The 23424-nt window shown below is 37.4% G+C and overlaps 1 long non-coding RNA gene across 1 annotated transcript in view; it reads left to right on the top strand.

Annotated features, from left to right (window-relative positions):
* The window catches only part of LOC122700578, a 66996-nt gene extending 52261 nt beyond the window's left edge, over positions 1–14735 (top strand). Inside the window, exon 3 of the long non-coding RNA XR_006342812.1 lies at positions 14471–14735. This is a non-coding gene — a long non-coding RNA (uncharacterized LOC122700578). The remainder of the gene's footprint in view (positions 1–14470) is intronic.
* Positions 14736–23424: the final 8689 nt, after the last annotated feature.

Raw genomic sequence — 23424 nt, 5'->3', positions numbered from 1 at the left:
GTGGTGGTTTAGTAGCTAGGTCATGTCTGATCCTTGCTACCCTGGACTGTAGCCTGCCAGGTTCCTCTGTCCATGGGATTTCCCAGCCATAGTGGAGTGAGTTGCTGTTTCCTTCTTCAGGGGATCTTCCTGACCCAGGGATAGAACCCACATCTCCTGCATTGCAGGCAGATTCTTTACCACTGAGACACCAGGGAAGCCCAGATATAAAATAGTTAATTTAAATAATATATAAAGAGCTTCTGTAAATCAATAATGAAAGATAAATCACCTGATTTTAAAATGGGTAAAGACTAGGATTAGACAATTCACAGAGGAAATTATGGTGCTCAGTCACCATCAAAATATGATCCTTCCCTCCATGGTCCCTTACCCATCCTGATCTCCCATCGGTATCTTCCTGCTTTTTTCCCAGCATGTACACTGGCCTAGGTTTTCAGTCCATTAGACCCTGCTTGTGGGAAGAAGATGTTAAAGAAATTCTACTTTTCCTGGTCCAGGATTGGGGTGGAAGAGCTACAAGGAAAGTACATTTTTCTACTCTAAAATTAACAGTATCTTACAGTATGACTCCAGATACTTTATTAGAGACTCTCTTTTCCCCACCTTCCTAAAAATTCTGTTGTCTGCATCTGAGCACAATTCCTATGGTATACTCATATTTTTTTCTGCCTTTAAAATGGTCTATTCTATCATTGGGCTTCCCTAGTATCTCAGATGGTAAAGAATCTGCCTGCAATGCAGGAGACCCGGGTTTGATCCCTGGGTCGGGAAGATCCCCTGGAGAAGGAAAGGGCAACCCACTCCAACATTCTTGCCTGGAGAATCCCATGGAAAAAGGAGCCTGGTAGGCTACAGTCCAAAGGGTCTCAAGAGTTGGACATGACTGAGTGACTAACACACACACATTCTATCATGTATAAGAAAATGCATAAGGGAAGGAATCTCACTCAGTTAGGTTAGCATCAAAATCCCTAGGCCACTAAACATTCTAATAAATGCAAATTCAAATTTTATGAGACAGATTTATAAATCATTTTGAGGCAGTAAATATGTTTTAATTCCCTTTTACTTTTATTCCTTGTTATTGATATCACCATCACTATTCTTCTATTTGACATGACAGAGACAGAAGGGGATAAGTGTCAAAATGTACCACAATGACTGTGGTTTTGTTCATTCCTCTTGAATTTTTAATATCTTTGGTTGTACATATTTAACAATTCAACATTCATGGCTGTGACATTTTCACTGTGGAAATTAAGTATTTTGTCAATATTTTAAAAAATTTTCCTCCTATATTATGACTTTTGATGGTGTTCTCTGATATTAATATTGACAACCCACTGTCCTTCTCTTGGCATTTGTCTGGCATACCTTTCACTCATTCCTTCGTTTGCTTAGCCTTCCAATTTCCAAGAAACTAACTAGTCTTCATACTGCCCACACAGTCTCTGTAAATATTTGCAAATCCAAATAATGAATGAAAACAGGTCTCCTTTTTTGAGAGAAAAATACCTTTTTATTGGACTGGAGAACAGTTGGTCATTTTCATAAAAGGGCAGAAGAGTGCTGGTGGGAACGCAGGGACCTCTTTGCTTTGCTGAGTGCAGTGCTTAGAGTCACTGGCATTGTGGGAGGTCATTTAATAATTATGTGATTTGGGGCAGGTTCTTCGACCTCCCCATCTCTCAGGTCTACCTCATCTGTAAAATGAAAACAATGATTATACAGACTTTTCGGGACAGATGTGAGGATTAAATAGGTTAATACATGGAAAACTGACCAGCACCAAGCATGTTCTAAGCACCCAAAAACTGTAAAGTAACATCATGGTCCCTAACATTACTCATTTCGTGATATTTCCTCCATCCAACTGTTCTCCACTTTCCCTTCACCTCCAGGGCCTCCCTCTGGACATTTAGGGGTATTTACGACAGGTTAGAGTTGCAGTGGTCAGTAGGAATATGAGCCCACGGAACTGGGCTTGCCATTCTGTTTTGAAATTTTAACTGGACAGAAAAATGTTGTGTTGGCATCATTTTTTCCCCCACAATACAAAAAAATACATGGAAACAGACCACCCTAGTCCTCCTCCCTTCCCTACAAGGCAAATTCTGTCACCAGTTTATGTAGCTTTTCTGAAGCCTTCTATAAATTCTTATAAATAATAATTAAAAAATCAAAGGAAAAAACCTCTACAAATGGTAGTGTTTCACCTTTACACACTGTTCTGCACTTAATAACATCTCTTGCATATGGCATAGATATTCCCTATCATAAATTTACCATAATTTACTTAACCAGCAGTCTATTGATGGACATTCAAAGTATTCGTTGGTTCATTATTTTATTTGCCAAAAGAATAATCACAATGAATATCCTCATACATGTGGATATATTTTCTGGAGAATAAGTTTTCAGAAGTAGCATTCTAGGCCAAGAGTATAAGCAGGGAATTGGGTAAATATTATCAAGTTGCCCTCATTGGAGGTCATTCCACTTTACATTCCCAGCAGTAGTGTGTGAGGATAAAAAGCTATCTTTTCCACACCCTTACCCTCAAAGCATATTAGCAAGTCTTTTTATCTTTGCCAATCTGACAGCTGTAAACAGTATTTCATTACAGTTGCAATTTACTTGTCTTGCATTAAGAATGGGAGTGGCTGTGTCTGTATTTGCCACCATCATCTAGTGTTACATGAAAGGGTGTGTGAGAACGTGATAGTTCCAGCGCGGCTACAGGTTTGGAAACTCTATGGTTGGCAGCCTGAAACTTAGTTTTGTTTCTTGTTCATCTCAGAAATATTTTAAAAATCAAAACTGCAAGTTTCCTTCACCTCTTTTTAATTCTTTTATTTCATACTTTTTTTTTTTTTTAACCAATAATATTTCTAAATCACAGTGGCCACAAATGTTCTCAGGGAGTCTTTTATACTTCTATTAATTTTCTTTTCTGTGAAAATATGCTAAGAAAATATAAAGAAGGAAATACTTTTCTGCTTGCCTACAGCAATTTAAAGGCCAATGATGAATGGTTAACTGAGAGAACAAGGCTCCCAAAGCAAGGGAAATAGGATGATTAGGTTCTGTATTTTAAATTAGGAATATGTATGCTGAATACATAAGCAATCAGATACCCATTTGTGCAGAAGTAAAAGGAGCTCAACATTAAGCTATTAATTACAAAGGAATCCAACATAAAAATGCAACTTTTCCCCCAAGAATAAAAATTTTTTTAAGGAAAATTATCATGTTTATTGCTAGAACTGTCATTCTGCTCAACACTGAGTATAAATGAAGAGACACATATTTAGACCAAGAAAGGACAAGGTATTTTCAGTGTGAAAACATGAATTGACAGTGAATCTGAATGAGGTAGTCACAAGAATCATTTCTTAGTGAGGCGACTGCCCCTCAAACAAGTTGATAAGTCAATATTTCTATTTATAATCTAAACCTCACATAGGTTTTTCTAAAAGCTCTCTTGCCATACTTCATTGCTCAGTTACAGGATGTGCAATGACAATTCTTGAATCAATGGGTTGTGCTGGACAATTTTATTGCTACATTAAACCAGTAAACAGTACATTTGCCCCCAGTGTCTTCCACTTCCTGCAGTCATGTCCCTTTTCCTATTGAGCAGATTCTGGTTTAATCTAATTTTTCCATAAAGATTCATCATAACCTTTCACTGGAATTTCTACAGAAATTAAAATCTTAAACGCTTCAGAACATGCCTCTGAAGATGCCATGCTGGATAAATTAGTGAACAGAATTAATAATTCATCAAATTATTGCTTTGACTACCATATATACGCATATGGCAAAATGGAAATTGTTAACAATAGTGTTGCACAATATTAATTAAGCCTAACAAAGGGACAAGTTAATCTAATGAATATAGCAGCACTGAACTAGGCTACACAGCCCAGTTTCTTTACCAAACCTCTACATGCATACATACATACAAACTTGCATATTCTGCATCTCGTACTCTGATTATTCTTTTGAACTTTTTCCTGGAAATTCGTTTTGCCTCTGTCATGCTGGATGTCTTTCCTGGATCCTATGTTTTCTGGATCTTCGTTTATTTCTTTACTTTAGGCACATACTTTACTAATATCCCAGGGAAAAAAACATGGGTGCTAAAATCTAGGGTGTCTTGCATTTCTGAAAATGTCTTCAATCTATTCCCAACTTTGAGTGATAGTTTGGCAGGACACAGATTTCTAGATTAGAAGCCATTTTTCCATCAGATTTAAGTGATTTTTAGCTTATTCTCTTTGATGTTGTGAAATTTCAAAATAGTATGTCTAGTATGAGGTCTTTTTCCTTCATTCCTTATATCAGACATATTTTTTTAAATCTAGAAACTCATAACTTGCAATGCTGATAATGTCACTGAATTACTTCTTCTATGATGTTACTTTTTTCTTCCTAAATTCCTCAGATGTTGAACTTCCTATTTACACTGATCCTCTGATTTTATCTTTTATTCTTTTTTTTTTTTTGCATCTTTTTTTCTTTTTGCTATGTTTTCTGAGAGAATTTTTCAACCTTTCTAACTCTTCTACCAAGTATTTCATGAACACAATATATGTTCTTATTTCTTTGACTATTTTGAAGATAACTGGGTTTGGGTCATTGTTTTTTCCTTGTTTCATGGCCTCTCTTTCAAGCTAATGTCTTTGTTTATTTCTTTATTTTGAAATCGGAGGCCTTCAAAATTACACTGGAGTCTTTTTCAAATACTTGGTGATCCTTGACTGTTCAAATTTGTGACTGAGTCATCAACTGATGATTAGAAGGTCTACATGTGGTGGAGGCAAATGGGTATTGAATGTTGATTCTTTTTATTGTTGTCTGCCTAAATCAACTCACTGGGGATAGTCAGCAGCTCTACTTGGGGGACTAATCAGATTCCTCAGAGACAGCTTCTTCAGTACTTGCTTGAGGATAGAAGTCTAACAGCCAAGCTTGGTGAGTTAACAGGGTACATAAATCTTCACCTCATTCCCTGTTTACAGTGGGGCATCATGTTCTCTATGTGCCTTAGAACAAAACAGGACAGAGACCTTCTCTAGAGAGCAAACCTGCCACGCTGGGGAGGAGCAGTGATGAGCTGCACAGAGAAGGAAAAACAGCTGGGGGACTAACTTTCTTAAGAGACTTTTAACCCAAACCCTTCTCTTCCACCCACTTGCATCTCCCACTTCCAGCACTAGCCAACATCAGTAATTCTGGAGTCTTTTGGAGGTCTCATGGTGTAAATCAGTTTGCTCTTTGCTTTTTCTACTGTGTGATTGGGACTCAGCTTTCTGGGATCTGCTAAGTCAGTTATAACCCCTCCATCTGTTCTTTAGCTTCCAACATTTCATTATTGACATTGTCTTTTCCGTTCCCATTGTCCTTGTTTATTTACGACCTTAAAAGATATCTTTACTGTCATTTTACTGCAGTTTCAGGAGGGAACAGAAGCTAATGTAACTCACTGTATTTAACTTTCCAATTTTCATTTTATAGTATACTTTTATAGACTTTAAAAACAGATCAAGTTAGCCATGTCTGCTTATTTATTGTAATCCCCAAACACCAGGTTTGCTAACAATAAATTTGGAGTCTTTTTTCAACTAAATATAAATGGATAGCAAGCAATACAAATCTACTTTAAAGTAATTTTGATAGTATATTTAAGTCAGGTTCTGTCCTAAAAATTGGGGGAACTAAGTTTAAAATGTGCACTCTGATAAATATTGCCTATTTGAATCTAAGCCTCTGAAATCAGTGTACTGAAAGTTTTCTTCATGCTTTAGAGTAAACAAGAGTCCAAAAGATAAAACAAAAACCTGAATATCTATGACACCTGAAAAACCTACCATTCACAAGTTGTCATTGTATACACTAAGTCTGACACACTTAATTGAATACCTGCAACTCTATCCCCATAAATTATTAAGAGATTTAAATTTCTTTAAATGAAGAAACAAACAATGGCAATTCTCCTTACAGCTAACCACCATCTCCCTTAACAGTGTAACTTCTTTTCCAGCATATTGAGGAAATTCCAGAACAGGTTTTGAAATCTTTCTGTTAGAAAAGAATTCCTACATCTGTTTTTATCTCAACCTAAAAGGATATACCTAGTGGTCCATGAATTTTTACGAGTATAAGACGTCACTAACTGTCACAGACATCAGAGAACAGCTTCCTCATCTTACAGTTCTCCATGCCATCCAAGCAGGGACCTCTTTCTAACTAGGTCATCCAAACATAGTGGAGAGCCAGAGAGGAGAAAGCCAAGAAAGCCCTGCTTGGCTTATGAAAGTACCTATTAGGAAAGTTCATCTCAGGAGAGGTTGCTGATCTAAATCCATGAATTTCTGTAGCAACTCCCATCATTTGGTCCTAACTTATATTGACTATTTGTACAACAGTAAACATCAGAATTTTTAATCAATGCAAGCCAACACTGATAGAGGTAAAGAGGTGATTTCTAGAAAACATTCTCACTTGCCAAGCTTAAGATAAGCAAACATTCTCCAAGATTGTCTTAATAAAAACAGATAATATATGCAAGAATCTGCAGGATTACATTTGCCCTTCAGAAACTGTTCCCTTATCATTTGGGGGGTACACAAAAACCACTTGGGAAGAAAATGGTTTGCCTAATTTGAAATCAGAGTCCAAAGCCATCTTGATGTTTTGAGTAGCTAACTAGTACCCAGATTCCCCAAACTACTCTCAGAGTCATTATGTGACTGTGCTTCTAGACTCAGAGAGACTTGTATTCAAATCCTGGGCTGGCCACCTACTAGCTGTGAATATAAGGCGAAGTTAGGTACCCTTTTTCATGTAACAAAATTGGAAGAGAATATTAGTTAGCATTCTTTTGACAGTAAATGTCAGTAACTCTACTAAAAATGGCTTAAGCAAAAAACAAACAACAAAAAAGTATTGGTTAACATAGTTTTTTGGCTCTGCTTTCCCTCTAGGTTGCCTTCATTTGTAGGAAGATTCTCCCCAAGAAGTAGCAAAGATGGGTCCTTGCCATTCCAAGTACCAAGTATACATATCCTCAATATTAAAAACATCAGACAAAATGTCAAGGTCACATGTGGCTCCAAGAGCCACATGACTCTCCAACATGGATTCTGGATGGCTTGAGCTCTGTTCTTTCTCTTAGGACTTTAGGTACTTAAGCTACTGAGATTAGTACAGGTTGGCAGATTTGATCTACAGCACACGGAGGTGAAGGAATAATTACTTTCTTGCACCATGTGAATTGCATGGAGGGATAGTTTCATAAAGGAAAAGATTAAAGCAGTTCAAAAAGCAGCAGACGTCCACAACATGGCCTAGTCATCCCTATTGTACAGAGTCACCAAGACAAATACGTGCAATAACTTCAGCAAATGACTTGACACAATGATTCTCAGCAATTATATTTTAAGAAGCTCCCTTACATAGATAGGTCAATTCAATACAGGCATTTCACCTCCTGACTTAAAAGTTAGATTTTTGCCTTTTTCTCTCAATCTCTCAAACATCTAATCAGATGCTGCTTCTTTAACCTCTAAGCATATGCTAAAGATAATCAGCTAACGCTAGAACTTTCAAAGAATAATCAAAAGTCCTTACTACCAAAACAAAGTCTTCAAGCCTTAGCAATCAAAATACAGATCACAAGCAATACACTGAAGTGCTAAAAAGTCACAAACTACCAAAGAGCAGAAAATTGGTCCACTTCAAAATAGGGAGCACCATTGAAGCAGTCAACTTTCACCTCCACTTGAACTGGCTGAGACAGAGGCCATAAACAGCCATTGAAATGACTGCAGACTTGGTGTGTTATAAAAATGCTCTATGGAGTCCTGAAAATGAAATCTAGATGTTAAAAAACTCTATGCTCTTGCTCTTTCAGCAAGTATCTTAAGATCCAAAAATTACAGACCATGATATTTTTCTAAGGTCACCATTTTGAACTGCCAACGTGGTTTTTATACCCACTATTTTAACTCTTTACAGGTCCTCTCTTTGCTAGATATAAGATGATATTTATCCAGTAGCTGGAATTGAGTATGTGCTAGATAACTTTGATATAATTTAAGGTTGAGTTTGAAACCATATTTGCCCGCCATAAGAAAGGGTGTGGTTAGTTATGTCTTAAATGACTTAAGACTGGGTTGCCTATGTACTGCAATCTCCTGAGATTTCTGCGGGAAAGACAATATGAGCAGAGATTCAGAGGCGGGGAATTATACCATGTGAGCACTTACTAATTTAGTTTGCCTGGAAAAGAGAATGCAAAAAAGAGGTTATGGGAAATATGCTTGGAATATTTTAATGAATACTTGATGAATGCAGTTTATGGAAAACTGAATTCTAATATTTCTACTTATAGATGAAACAATAAGAATTATTTTAAAGAGAGGACTCTCTAGATCTTTACAACTCCAGGGTGGCGATAACTCAATGCTATTTTCAATATATTTTTAAAAAATCAAAATTACTTCACATTTGAGAACAAAGGACTTTCTCTGTCAGCAACTGAATCATTTTCTGGTCATGCTCTCCTACACTTCTTTGTGAAAGAATAGTGTAAGTACTGCAAATTATGTGAACTGCCTTTCAGAACATGAATTCCATTTATTTAAAACTTTTGATTTCATGCTGAAATTTAAGTGGCTTTTTATATTAGGAAGTTGCTGGCATTATACTAGTTTTCTTACTGTCAGTTACCAACTCTTGCTTTCAAAGGCTAAAAAGGAATCTACTCTTAGCTTAATTGTCAACACACACTATTTTGTGGGGCGCAGAAAAGGATCTTGCCCCAGACAACAATAACTACACTATCTTTCTGGGGAAAATGTTTTCCTTAGTGTTTTGGGTTTTTTTTTGTGTGACTCCTGATTTGACTGTGTGTTACTTTTAGCCTTGGAAGTATCTTCAAAGCTTTTTGGATTTTAACAGACAAATCTTGTGGGGTAGTTCCTGTTCTCAAATAGTTTAAATCTGGCAGTTTTGTGTGTAGTTATACAATGAGGAAATTTGTTTTGCTGATTTCCTTTTGTGCATGATGGTATTATTTACCAGGGATAAATAAAGCCCTAGAGCTCTAAAGACCTTGAGAATCCCCCAAGGGCAGAATAAAATTATAATAGACTAAAACCCACATGGGTATACAAGTGGTAATAAAACTAAGTACAAATGTCTTCAAGACAAATTCAGTTCCTATTATGTAGGTAGCTATTTTGAATAATTTCAGAATCATTCATCATTCATGGAAAGAAAGGCGGTAAATAGTTTTTTACAATATATGACACAACCTCCAGGCAGCAATCTGATATGCTGAACATTCTATTAACTGTGGAAAATACAAATAAACTCCTTGCCCTCAAGTAGTTTATAATCTAAAACTAGAGATAAAGTGTATTAAAATATACCAAGCAACAAAGTGTTATAAAAAATTGATAAATAAGAAGAAATGTGATTAAAGCTCATCATTGAGCTTAAAAGGCAGCATATGTAACTTCATGTTAACAGAAGCTCATGAAAGGGGGTTAAAGTTTAAATTGGACCTTAGAGAAAGGGTGGGCTTTTGCTGGAGAAACATACTCAGCCCGTTTGGGTAGGAAGAACAGAGTGAACAAAGAGGAATAATATTAAATGAATAGTAATTAGTTAAGTTGGATTGAAATGGAAGGTTTGTGTGAGGGAAGTAGATTAGCTCCAAAGGTATTTAGAAAGTAAACTGTGTGAACCCTTATATGCAACATAAAGGGATTTAATCCCAAAGGCAAACGAGATTTGCCTAAAGACAAAGGAGATGATGAGGGAGAGACTGAAAACAGAGAGCATAAACTAATCTTTGTGTAGTCCTTTCAGATTCCAGTGCAATTGATCTCACAGCAAATGGAGCCAGCCTGGTATCAGAGGGAATGGAAAGGAAAGGATGGGTGCAGGAGATATGGCAAAGGAATGCCTGATTAGAGGAAAGGATATCAGAATTTCAGTGTCTGGGTGACTGGAAAAGCGCCGATAGAGTCGTAAAAATGTGACATCAACGGACTGGTTTGTAAAAGGGAAAGAGAAGGAGTCGGGCTTGAAATACAAATTTGAGTACTGATGTCCAGTAAGGAGTCTAGAAGCTGGAACTGGAGAAATAGATTTGGTGTCTGTCTTCATAATAGGTGGAACCACAAGCATAAAAAGAGGTCCCAAAAGAAGTGGGTGTGTGGAAGAAGATGGAACTTGAAGACTATTCGAGCCTCAGGATAACACAGTAAAGGAAAAAGAGGCGGCAGGGAAGAAAGAAGCTTCATCCAGGAGCTAGAGAGAGCAGGACAGGGGGCAGGACAGAAACGGGGCCCAGGACGTTTCCAGAAGCACAGAGCTATCCTCTGCAGACACAGGACTTGGGGTCACAGAGGACAGGTTCACTGCCCTGACATTCATCTATGTCAGTGTCCGGGCGGAGCATTTATTCAAAGAGATATTTTATATTCTCCTTATCCATGGTAGCACCAACACTTTGATTTCAACAACTGAGAAAGAAGAAAGAAGGCAGGGAGAGGAGGAGAAAGGATACAATAATAAATAACATAAGATGCTATAGAAGAGTTAAACAACACGAGAGTTGTCATCAAAAAAAAAAAAAAAAGACTTCTGAGAGGCCATCTGCAGAAAAGAGACTGCCTTCTTTAAGTAAAGTTGTTTTAATAGTTAAAACATCTGCCATCTTTACTATAATAATTCAGAAAGAGAAGAAATCGGAGAATTTCCTACAGCTCCATACACTGAATTCAGCTTTGCAGATTTCATTGTTAGGGTGGCCTTTAATTTACATCACAAAATAAGCAGCTATAGCCAAAAGTGTTGCATAGTTTTTGTAGCACTGATTTTGTTTGAGTGAAAATTAAGGGAGTTTTAATCACTACTTTACAAAAAGATTTCTCTTCATTAATTTGGAAGTGCTGTAATGACTTGAATGACTGGTGCCTACTGAAAGCAAACAAACACCAACCAAGAGCTTTTTAATTAGATAGCCACACTGTAGTATTTTTAAATATTCACAGAAAAATGGTCAGGCTCGGAATTGAGCTGTTCAGTGTCTCTCTCACCCATATGTCCTGTAATAATTAAAACCTCAATTCCACTTTGAGGAACATTTAACACCATCTTTCTCGCTTTCTTTAAATAATAAATGTGGCTGCTAAATCAGCCATAGACTCATAAAGCTAAAAGAAATCTCAGGATCATCAAGTCCTAGAATCAGAATAAAGGATATTACCTAAGCCAGTTTAATCAGAGACATACATTTCAATAGTTTTTAAAATAACTTTAGGTTTCCAATATCTACTGGCTTTGCAATGGGCAAAGTTATTACCATGTAGGCTCACTCCTACAGTTTCCTTAGTAATACAGACTATGCTTGTAACAAAGAGATTGAAAGTTTACCTAAGATATATTTTATGGATTAAATAAATGCATTCATATATACACAAGCAAGCAAGCGAGTATACCTATGCCAGTTAAAATTAGGTTGGATTATAATCAATGAATCCCCAAAGAATAGTGCCCTACTGATTTCAATCCTTTATACCATGAAATTTTTGTACCTTGTTCTATGTCCCTGGATATGTTCCAGTGTCTTCTAGTTTATAGTCTAGGGGAACTTGAATAATATTTGTATCCTACTGTTGTGTGAAAATTGTGTAAATCTTAATACACTTTGGTCCATAGCAATTGAATTGGTTAATAGTGCTTTTCTGGTCCACTACATCCTTCTATCTTCCTGTATATTCATCCTATTAATTTTTGAGAGTTTGATATTGAAACTCTGACTAAAAATCTTAATTGATCTACTTAAAAAAAAATTGTAAAATATAATGGAACTACATGTAACTTTGTTCTGTATTTTCCAAGTCTCTTGTAAATGTGTTAATGTATTTTAGTAATTTAAAAAATAAAAAAGAAAAACAACAACAAAAAAGGAATAGTGCCCTACATAAGCATTTTATTTTTCTCATATTAAACTCCAGGGGAAAAAAATTAAAAAATAAAAATAAACTCCAGGGATGTCAGTTCAGATAGGGGAGCTATGATCCCAGCCTTCTTCCAATTATTGTTTCACATTACAGGGTCTACCTTCCCAAGATCTCGTGTTCCGAGATGACTGCCTCAAATTACAATTACCCAGAAAAATGTGGTTTCTGGTATTCTGTGTTATAAATAACTCTGTAGTGAATTCATTTACAAGTAAATTTATGTTTATATCTCCCATTTTTCCTCAGAATAAATTCCTAGTGCCAAATGTCATTCAGAAAAGGTGTAACAAATTACAGCTTTACTAGCCACACATAACAGTACCTGTTTTGCCAACACATGCCCTTGACAAAATTAAGCATGTCATTCCCTCAATTATTTGACAAGTAAAAATGTTTTTTGGTAATTTTAATTTTTATTTCTTTGCTCTTAAGTGACCTTGAACAACTTTTATGAATATTAACTACTCGTATTTATTCTATTGCAAATTCTTCTGGTACTCTGATAATTTGTTTGAAGCTGGAATGAGAAAGTTATATAAAATCACTTTGCATATTATAAGATGACCTATAAATATGAGATGCCATTAATGTCATATTAATAACAAAAATGTGTTCACTTTCTACTTTTAGGACTGTTGTTCAGTTCAAGTGAAATACTAAATGCGATAATGCTTTGAAAACTTTTACTTTATATGGAGAATACATTCAAATATACTCAAAAGTCGCTTAATTTACTGATTTATTAACACAGAAGATCTCTAAGGAATGTAAGACATCAGTTTTCTCACTGTTGTATCTCCATACTGATATGAATTCAGGGTATGGGAAAAGTAAGTTTTTCTAAGGTCCCCCCAAAAGCACCATTAGCAGGAGGGAAAACAGATTTGGGGAACCAAGGCTTGAAAAAGAAATGGAGCTACTTTCTAGACTTCTAATGATCACATTCATCTTTTAAACTGAACTTATCTTCTATTTTCTTTCAGAAGAGAGGTAAGACAGGAATTATCTTAATATCCCTCTTCTCTAAGCTATCTAACCCTATACATGTCATTATTTGCCTTCCTCTGTACTTAGGATAGTAGATGGTCCTCTATACATTCCCTGTAGAAGCCCTTTTCTAGCTGAGGTTACAACTAATTTGCATGATTCTGTCTCTCAAATAGGGTGTGCGTGTGTATGAATGTATAGTCACTCAGTCGTGTCTGACTCTTTGCGACTCTCCAGGCAAGAATACTGGAGTGGGTTGCCATTCCCTTCTCCAGGAGATCTTCCCAATCCCAAAAATCAAACCGAGATCTCCCGCATTGCAGGTGGATTTTTTACTGTCTGAGCCACTAGGGAAGCCCCTCCAACTAAATCTCACTACAGACCAGCTAACACTCATTCATTTCAAACAAAACTTAAATTCATCAGTACTTTTCTACATTTCAGTGTCCCTTAAGCAAACACATTATATACTAACATTTTGCCAAAAGCAAAACATCCTTCTTGTATGTGACAATAAACATTTCAAATGCATATAATTCACATTAACAGGATATGATTTGGACCCAAAGAGATGATGGTAATATCATCTTATTCTCATTTATAAGTCTTAATATATTCTGATTATGCTGGTTTATCTCAAAGTAGTATCAACCATATTTCTTTAAATTATATGTGATTATCACAATTTGAGTTAATCTATGGGACTTAGACTATGAGTATTTTTATGCGGGGTTTTTTTTTTTTTGGCATTACTTGTCATGGTTGTTGCTTATTTCATGGGCTTGGTAAGATATTAAGCAAAAGACATTAGAATTATTTAGTGTCTTTTATCCTCTAACATTAAATATGTTTTATAGGAAATGAAATCAGTAAGTTTTTCCAAAAATGAATATTCTTAAGTAAATCCTAATTATTTTTCTGCAGAAAAACCCAAGATAATTTAGTCCTTGGCTAGTGAAAGTTATATGTCCCTGTCTGGGAGCTATGAAGTGTTTCCTAAATGGCGTTGGAACTAAAGAATATAGAGCACAATATCTGTATGAAGGGAGGTTCTTTGTACAGCAGGGAAAAATAAGAACAATGATTCAAGTGCCATCTATAGGAAGTGTTAAAATATGGTAAGAAACCTTGCAGCTTTGATTGATAAATAACCTTTAAGTAATATATTTCTTATGCAAAATAAGTTAAGCCTTAATTCTGAAATGATTAAAAATTTCTCATGCAAGGAAAACTCTGGACTTTAACTCTGACCTCTCCTGCTGTTGTTGTTGGCTTTGTCTATACATCGTCTTCACTCCGGGTCCATCACAGTGACTGAGTGTGGCTGAACATCTGATGCATTAGTTGCAATCTTTTCATGCTGAGGATGTGTTATGAGTGCTGCCGTTAACAGCTGTGACTGTTGTTTGTAATTATCTCCATTTTCCTCATAGGTGGTCTGTTACTGCTACAGCTTCCAAGCAATCATCTGCAATATTGAGTTCTCTTAAAACTGTGATGCTCGGGACTGAACTGCTTCCCACTTTATTTGTCTCCATTAGGGGAAAAAAAAAAAAAAAGAGAGCTTAATGACTGAAAATATCAAATGTGTATTGTTGAAGCTGCTGCCATACAATATGTGAAATGGGGAATGGTGATTATTACTTTGATGTTTAAATAAGATAAATGTTTGATATTAAGTTGAAGAAAGACTAAGGCTAAGACGACAAGTTATATCTTGACTGAAAATTCTGACTGAGAGTGGCCGCCTTTGCTCCCAAAGATTGTGAATCTGCATTTAGAAAATGTATCCTAGAAAAAAAAGCAGTTGATTATTTATTAGCAGTGTCTACTCACAGTGCATGGGTGGTGATTCAAATCTATTCATTTGGGCTAATGGGTTCTAGACAAATCTGATTGTCATTGAGAGTGTTTTATTATCTGTGTAATAAATTACTTTTAAAATCTAGCAGCAAGCAGTGTAATGTATACAGGTATAGATTAACTCTATTCCTCAACATGGGGCATTCAGCTGCCATTTGAAGTAGATTAAAGAGGAATCCACACACTGGAAGTGCACTTAAGCCCTTCAGATATTTTATCAAAACCTTTACATGAAATCTTACTAATCACAAAGAAGTCTTAGTAAATTTTCATTGCCGACAAGAAACTCTACTTAATGACCTATACAGGAATAGAAACTAAAAAAAGAGTGGGTGTATGTATAACTGATTCACTTTGCTATACACTTGAAACTAACACAACATTGTAAATCAGCTATATTCCAATAAAATTAATTCAAAGAAAGAATGAACAGACATTGATTAATGTAATAAATCATCTGCAAAAAAAGCTTGAAATATCTCTTACGGGGGAGTTGTTTTCAGCTTTAATTTGGGACAGGTAGCAAATGTAATAAATAACTCTTAAACTTGAAATTGAAGAAAGTAATTTGCTTCTGGTAGAACGCCTATCCAATATCCTTCCTGTAACTTCTAGCCACATTGAAAAATATAACTGTAAATGTGTATTACCTTTTAAAAAAAGGTTTTGGTGCTGAAATGAATGGTTTCTGAAACACATGATTGGCTAGAGAGTATATGAGACTACATAAAGGAAGCATTAATGTTCAACAGATCTAAATTGGGCATCACTGGAAATTTAAGGGTCTAACAGCCTTGGGCCACTGTTTCAAGGACAGGTTTGTCATTTGACCCCAGGAAGTTTTGGCTGAACCAGCCTCTGGTTGAATCTGTTAGATGCCTGTCAGAGGGGTTGAGGACAGAAAGGTAGATATTCCAGAAGTGACAAGAAAGGATTATATGATTCTATTTGCTCCTGTATGCTAACATTAGGCAGAATTAGGGTAGAGGTTCAGACTTGCATTTATCGTAAAGTCAGCCTAACACAAAGGTGGGAATACGTAGCCTTCACATATTCCTATTTATTGGAGGCGATGTTGCTGGCCACCAAATTGGTTTAGGTTAGTTCACAGAAGGGGCTACTCTTTTAAGTTGGCTTATCCCATCTCCCTAACTTTTCTTTTTTTCCTTTTTCTCTGATACATTTTATGTGTAATGTTTTGTTGAAAATTATCCTCTCCTCCACTATCGTTCTCTGTACTTGTTCCAAGCTATTTTTTTTATCTATACCATTTAATGAAGCATTTTAATAGCATGTAAGTTTCAAATGGAGTGATGACAAATTCTCTTATGGGTTTAGACTCACAGAATTTACAGTTATTGAAGTCTGCATAAGTGTCTCAATATGCTAAAGGGATATCCATCATTTTTTCCCAAGCTAAAATGCCAGAAACCTGCCGCTGTCAGATATCTGAGCCACTTGAGGAAGAACATATACCACATTGGTCTAGGGCACAGTTCTGCAAGACCAGCTGTGAGCTACTGCCGAGTGCAGAGCAGGTCTGGTCACACTAATGAAAAGATAGCTTCTCTTTAGTCTTGCTAGTTAGTAGGCCTAGATAGCTTTGCTGGCAGCAGAATAGAATTTCAGACATTTTACCTTTTTGGTATGACACAAGCCATGTATGAATTCTGCATTTAATTTTCCAGCTTTGCCTATAAAAGACATTTTTTGTTGGGCAACTATCTGCTGTATCTTTATTTCCCCAGTCTTCACCTAATGTTCAGTGACAGGTTAACAAAGCAAGAGCCTCTGCTTTAAAAGGTCCAGTCTAGGTAATGACAAAATAGTTAATATCAGACTAACACTGCCACAGAGAACAACGAAAATTTTGGACGAATTATGAAAAACGACTATTTGAAAGCAATGGAGAGGAACCAAAAACAGGCAGAAACCAAAGAAGCGAGTGCTACACTGAGAGCCATGCATATTTAGGCAGCTTTTCCTCTAAAGAAAATTCTCAATAGCTCATGACAGCAGGGTAGAATCAAGCAGAAATTTTCAGTCTGAGAATGAGGTGTCACAGGATCGAGTTCAATTCAAGTGAAAACTGTCATATAAATCTTAATAAAATCGAAAGAACTTACGTTTGTCACATTAACTGGAAACACTCATTATGCAGAAAAATAATCACTTTGGACATATCTTTCAGATAACTGAGTATTTAAGAAGAATGCTAAACATATTTAGTTTATAAATTCAGCTCAATATATTTAAAGGTGTTTATTAGTTAACTTGGAGAAGGGCACGGCAACCCACTCCAGTATTCTTGCCTGGAGAATCCCATGACAGAGGAGCCTGGTGGGCTACAGTCCATGGGGTCACAAAGACTTGGTCAAGACTGAAGCGACTTAGCACATTAGTTAACTAAGTTTGAAACAGTATAAAAATGGTAGTCAATAGCTTGCTGGACTTAGAAATTACAGTAGTAAGATTTGTAAGCTAAAAACAATAACTTGTTCTTAAGGATATACTAAGTTTTGAACTTGTGACTTTATTAAGTTGAATTCTAGTTACAGGAACCCAAAATTAACCTCTGAGTAGTTTATCTATGGAAAAAAAAGAAGAAGAGTTTTCAAAGATAGGAAAGATCTTACATAACCAGCGAGGAGGACAAAACTACTGCAGAGGGTGCAAGATGGGAGGTCAAAAAAATGGACAACAGGGAATCTGAATAAGCAGAGGAACCAGAGGGAAGAAGGCAGGAAGAACCCAAAGACAGGAAAAACAGGAAGGATCTCTGTCACCCTTTGTCTTAGCCAGGAAATATACACACATATTAGATATAGATACGGAAGGAAAAAAAAAAAAAGAGGGCAGTAGCAAGCCCTTCTTCCTGTTCATGAAGCTAGAATGTGTGGGATACTGCCACCACCCAGCTGCAGGGGAAAGTGAAGAGCCACTAGGAAAAACTGCCCCGTAGTGAACTGATGAAACCCTACAGATCCATCATTATTCAGCCTTCGAAAATAGCTATTTTTGTTCTACAGCAGAATGTTAAGCAGAGTTTGGACAATGAAATGTACCGCAAAGTGATAAAGCGAATAATACCAACAAGAAGATCTGTGCAAGCTATTAGATTATTCCTCCCTTGAAATACCAAGGCTCCCAGAGCCAGTTTAATTGTACTCCTGCAGAACATGTTATCCCCTGTGAGCAGAACTGCTTTTCCTTTAGCATGATTCCTGACTTCACTTTTTATCCTTAATGCTCCCACAGATAGCCATAGACATGAGAACTTACCACAGTTACATGCAAGTTTGTTTTAAAATCCACCTTAAGTTGTTTTGGCAAGAGCAAAATTTATATTTAAAATAAAATACAAAAAATAAATAAAAAATAAAATACATATTATTGAACAATAGAGTCCTACCTTAAATTATCTCCATCCCAATCTTGAACTACATTTTCTTTATATTAAAGAAATTATATTTCTCCAAGGTGTGTTAGAATTTTCTCGCTAACTATGATGGAAAACTCACTGAAAACAGATTTTACTCGATCTGATCATTACCTTGTCCCACCTGGTAATGCTGGATGCTTAAAAATGTTACTGTTGTTCAAGTAATGACATTCTTGTGTGTTCAGCTACATGTATCATCAAGCAGGAAGACATACAGTCGCTGGAGAGATGGGGCTTCAACATATGAAAATGGGTTGACAATTCAGTTCATAACATACAATCCAGATGTTTAGCATTTTTAATCAATGTCCCCACAAAATATCCTCCCTTCTAGTTACTTTAGCTGTACCACTCCGTAAAACGACTCTTTCTTTCAATTATTTGATTGATTGATCCCACCATGCAGCTTGCAGGATCTCATTTCTCCAAATAGGGACTGAACCTCAGGCCACAGCAGTGAAGGCGCCGAGTCCTAACCACTGGACCACCACTCTGAAATATTAAATTCCTAATTTCTTCTAAACACAGCAGTGTCGGGTAGAACAAAGCTACTATAATCCTAACTCTAACCCAGTATTTGCTTGCGTGCACACTAAGTCACTTCAGGTGTGTCCAACTCTGAAAGATGGGCTCAATAAAGGAGAGAAATGGTAGGGACCTAACAGAAGCAGAAGATAATTAAGAAGAGGTGGCAAGAATACACAGAGGAACTATACTAAAAAGATCTTAATGATTCAGATAACCATGATGATGTGATCACTCACCTACAGCCAGACATCCTGGAATGTGAAGTCAAGTGGACCTTAGGAAGCATCACTATGAACAAAGCTAGTGGAGGTGATGGAATACCAGTTGAGTTATTTCAAATCCTAAAAGACGATGCTGTGAAAGTGCTGCACTCAATATGCCAGCAAATTTGGAAAACTCAGCAATGGCCACAGGACTGGAAAAGGTCAGTTTTCATTCCAAACCCGAAAAAAAGCAATGCCAAAGAATGCTCAAACTATCGCACAATTGCACTCATCTCACACGCTAGTAAAGTAATGCTCAAAATTCTCCAAGCCAGGCTTCAGCAATATGTGAACCATGAACTTCCAGATGTTCAAGCTGGTTTTAGAAAAGGCAGAGGAACCAGAGATCAAATTGCCAACATCTGCTGGATCATTGAAAAAGCAAGAGAGTTCCAGAAAAACATCTATTTCTGCTTTATTGACTGTGCCAAAGCCTTTGACTGTGTGGATCACAATAAACTATGGAAAATTCTGAAAGAGATGGGAATACCAGACCACCTGACCTGCCTCCTGAGAAATCTGTATGCAGGTCAGGAAGCAACAATTAGAACCGGACATGGAACAACAGACTGGTTCCAAATAGGAAAAGGAGTACGTCAAGGCTGTATATTGTCGCCCTGCTTATTTAACTTATATGCAGAGCACATCATGAGAAACGCTGGGCTGGAAGGAGCACAAGCTGGAATCAAGATTGCTGGGAGAAATATCAATAACCTCAGATATGCAGATGACACCACCCTTGTGGCAGAAAGTGAAGAAGAACTAAAGATCCTCTTGATGAAAGTGAATGAGGAGAGTGAAAAAGTTGGCTTAAAGCTGAACATTCAAAAATCTAAGATCACGGCATCCAGTCCCATCACTTCATGGCAAATAGATGGGGAAACAGTGGAAACAGTGGCTGACTTTATTTTGGGGGGGCTCCAAAATCACTGCAGATGGTGATTGCAGCCATGAAATTAAAAGATGCTTACTCCTTGGAAGGAAAGTTATGACCAACCTAGACAGCATATTAAAAAGCAGAGACATTACTTTGCCAACAAAGGTCTGACTAGTCAAGGCTATGGTTTTTCCAGTGGTCATGTATGGATGTGAGAGTTGGATTATAAAGAAAACTGAATGCAGAAGAATTGGTGCTTTTGAACTGTGGTGTTGGAGAAGACTGTTGAGAGTCCCTTGGACTGCAAGGAGATCCAACCAGTCCATCCTAAAGGAGATCAGTCCTGGGTGTTCATTGGAAGGACTGATGCTGAAGCTGAAACTCCAATACTTTGGCTACCTGATGCAAAGAGCTGACTCATTTGAAAAGACCCTGATGCTGGGGAAGACTGAGGGCAGGAGAAGAAGGGGACGACAGAGGATGAGACGGTTGGATGGCATCACTGACTCAATGGATATGGGTTTGGGTAGACTCTGGGAGTTGGTGATGGACAGGGAGGCCTGGCGTGCTGTGGTTCATGGGGTCACAAAGAGTCGGACACGACTGAGCAACTGAACTGCACTGAACTGCCCGACCCTATGGACTGTGGCCTGGCAGGCTCCTCTGTCTATGGTATTTCCCAGGCAAGAATACTGGAGTGGGTTGTCATATCCTCCTCCAGGAGATCTTTCCCACCCAGGGATTGAACTTGTGTCTCTTACCTTTCGTGCTTCAGTAAAGAACAAGCGAGTTCTTTACCACCAGTACCACCTGGGAAACCCAAGAATACTGGAGCAGGTAGCCATTCCCTTCTCCAGGGCATCTTCCCAACCCAGGGATCGAATCCGGGTCTCTTGCACTGCAGGCAGATTCTTTACCATCTGAGCCACTAGGGAAGTCTTATATCCTACTAAAGTGGGGCTTCCCTGGTGGCGCAGATAGTAAAGAATCTGCCTGCAATGCAGGAGACCTAGGTTCAGTCCCTGGGTTGGGAAGATCCCCTGGAGACTGGAAAGGCAACCCACTTCAATATTTTTGCCTAGAGAATTCCATGGACAGAAGAGCCTAGTGGGCTATAGTCGATGGGGTCGCAAAGAGTCAGACATGACTGAGAGACTAACTCTTTCACTTTTTAAAGTATTTCTGGAAAACGAGATGGTCAAAGGCAGGGACCGTTGTGTCAGACCATAGTCACACAACAATTAAATTATAATTATCATGGGAAGTTTTCTCAAAATATACCTTTCTTTCTCAATAATCTCTCCCATTATGAAAAGTTATATGTGGGTATCTGTAGGTACCAGTAAAAGATATTCCTAGATTTCTCTCATACCTTTATTTTCCTTTCAGAAGATTATACAACAAATATTTCTCTGACAGACCCACTCACAGCCAGAGTTTTCCAACAGTTGAACCAGATACCTCTTTATCTTCCAAGTCTATAAACAAATCATTTTACAAAGGGGAAAATTTTTTAAAAACTCAGACTGGTATCTGATATATTGGTGCCATTTAGTTTTATAAATACCTCCAAAAAAATAACTTTTACTTCATCTAGTAGTTGTAGTTCATTTCCTACTGCTATGATAAAAGTTCCTTTTCAAAGTACATGAGCAATGTGTAATTCTAGAAAACCAAATTGAAAGAAAAGTACACTGGCCATGTTAACATGTGCTATTGTGCTTAGTCACTCAGTCATGTCTGACTCTTTCGACCTCATGGAGTGTAGCTGGCCAGGCTCCTCTGTCCACAGGCTTTTCCAGGCCGACTAGAGTCGGTTGCCATGTCCTCCTCCAGGGGATCTTCCCAACCCAGGGATCGAACACAGGTCTCCCACATGGCAGGTGGATTCTTTACCATCTAAGCCACCAGGGAAACCCATGTTAACATATCAAAGTCATGATGACGCAAAAAGAACATCAAAAGGGAAAAAGTGCATTCACTCACAAATGTTGACTAAAACTTGAAGAATCTATGTACTATTCAATATAATAAATAAGTTACAAAATACACTTTGAAAATATATATATATAAATATGCTGGTTTACATATAAAATCAGTGGAGCTGGCTGGTAGGCTGGTGTGAAATGAAAGTGTTAGTCGCTCAGTTATGTCTGACTCTTTGCTACCACATGGATTGTAGCTACCAGGCTCCTCTGTCCATGGAATTCTCCAGGCAAGAATCCTGGAGTAGGTGGTCATTCACTTCTCCAGAGGATCTTCTCCACCCAGGGATCAGACCCACATTTCTTGCATTGGCAGGCAGATTCTATACCACTGAGCCACCAGGGATTGTTCATAAAAACTGATATTAAAATTTTAGGAACTTTGCTAACTGGCTGTTAAAGCATTGGTAGGTTGAAATGGATGAATCTGGAAGTATTTATAACACAAAAATAAGCAACTTCTAAATCAGGACTTTTTCCCCGAAGAGCTAGTGCTTCAACACTTTACAGCACACCATCATAATATTCAGTACAACTTACTTACCCACATTTATCACTTTAATTATCAACAGGCTACTCTGTGAATATCAGACTTTTTTCCCCTTCCCTCCTCACCTATCCACTCCCAGTTCATCCATTAAAAATTTCTCTAATTATTTTTAAAGGAGGAAAAACCTAAATGAGAAGCAGATTGGCTTGGTAGGAGCACTCTAACTTCTAAGTAGCAATGTATCTTGACAGAAGAGGTACATGCATATCATGGAATTTTACATCTTCAAGCTTACTTCTGTAGCTTCTCTGTGTAGACAGACTCCCACAATTTTGCCTGTTAGTATTACGTACAACACACAGTATTCTGTAAGTCAATGATTCTTAAATGATAGACCTAGGATTTACTCAGGGTCATTAAAAAATAGCCAGTTTCTTGACTCTCTAAGATATTGATGCCGTCAAGTCAGGGTAGCATCCGGGAACTGGACATTTTACAGTACCCCAGGAGTCCCTGATCCCAGCGGTCCTCAGCCTACATTTATGAAACATTGCCATAAGGTTGTGTACAGGGTAATGGCAGAGTGTCTGTGGGCTTTTGATCACCTTACCAAATATTACTTTGAACAGATGCTGCTCCTTAGAGTAGGTGGGTGCAATCTCTCTAGGTCATGGTTATATGTCAATACCCACCTCTTCCTGGAGACTTGATCAAATTAACTCAATGCCCAGCTTGTCCAGATAATTCTATCCCCAGCACTTTTCCTCTCCAAAATGTATTTTGTCAATTGATTGCCGCTGAACAATCACTGCTGGTGTTCTTGGCTAGGGATCAGATTTTCGTGTCTAACCTCTATGTAAAGCAGGACTTTGCTGGGTTGGGACTTCCCCTAAGATCACACAACTTCTGTTCAAAGTCATGCTTCCCAGGTTGCAATCT

This window comes from Cervus elaphus, chromosome 9, assembly GCF_910594005.1.
Source record: "Cervus elaphus chromosome 9, mCerEla1.1, whole genome shotgun sequence".
Classification (NCBI taxonomy): Eukaryota; Metazoa; Chordata; class Mammalia; order Artiodactyla; family Cervidae; genus Cervus; species Cervus elaphus.
Note: the sequence above shows the minus strand (reverse complement) of the source record. Positions and strands in the feature narration are given on the sequence as shown.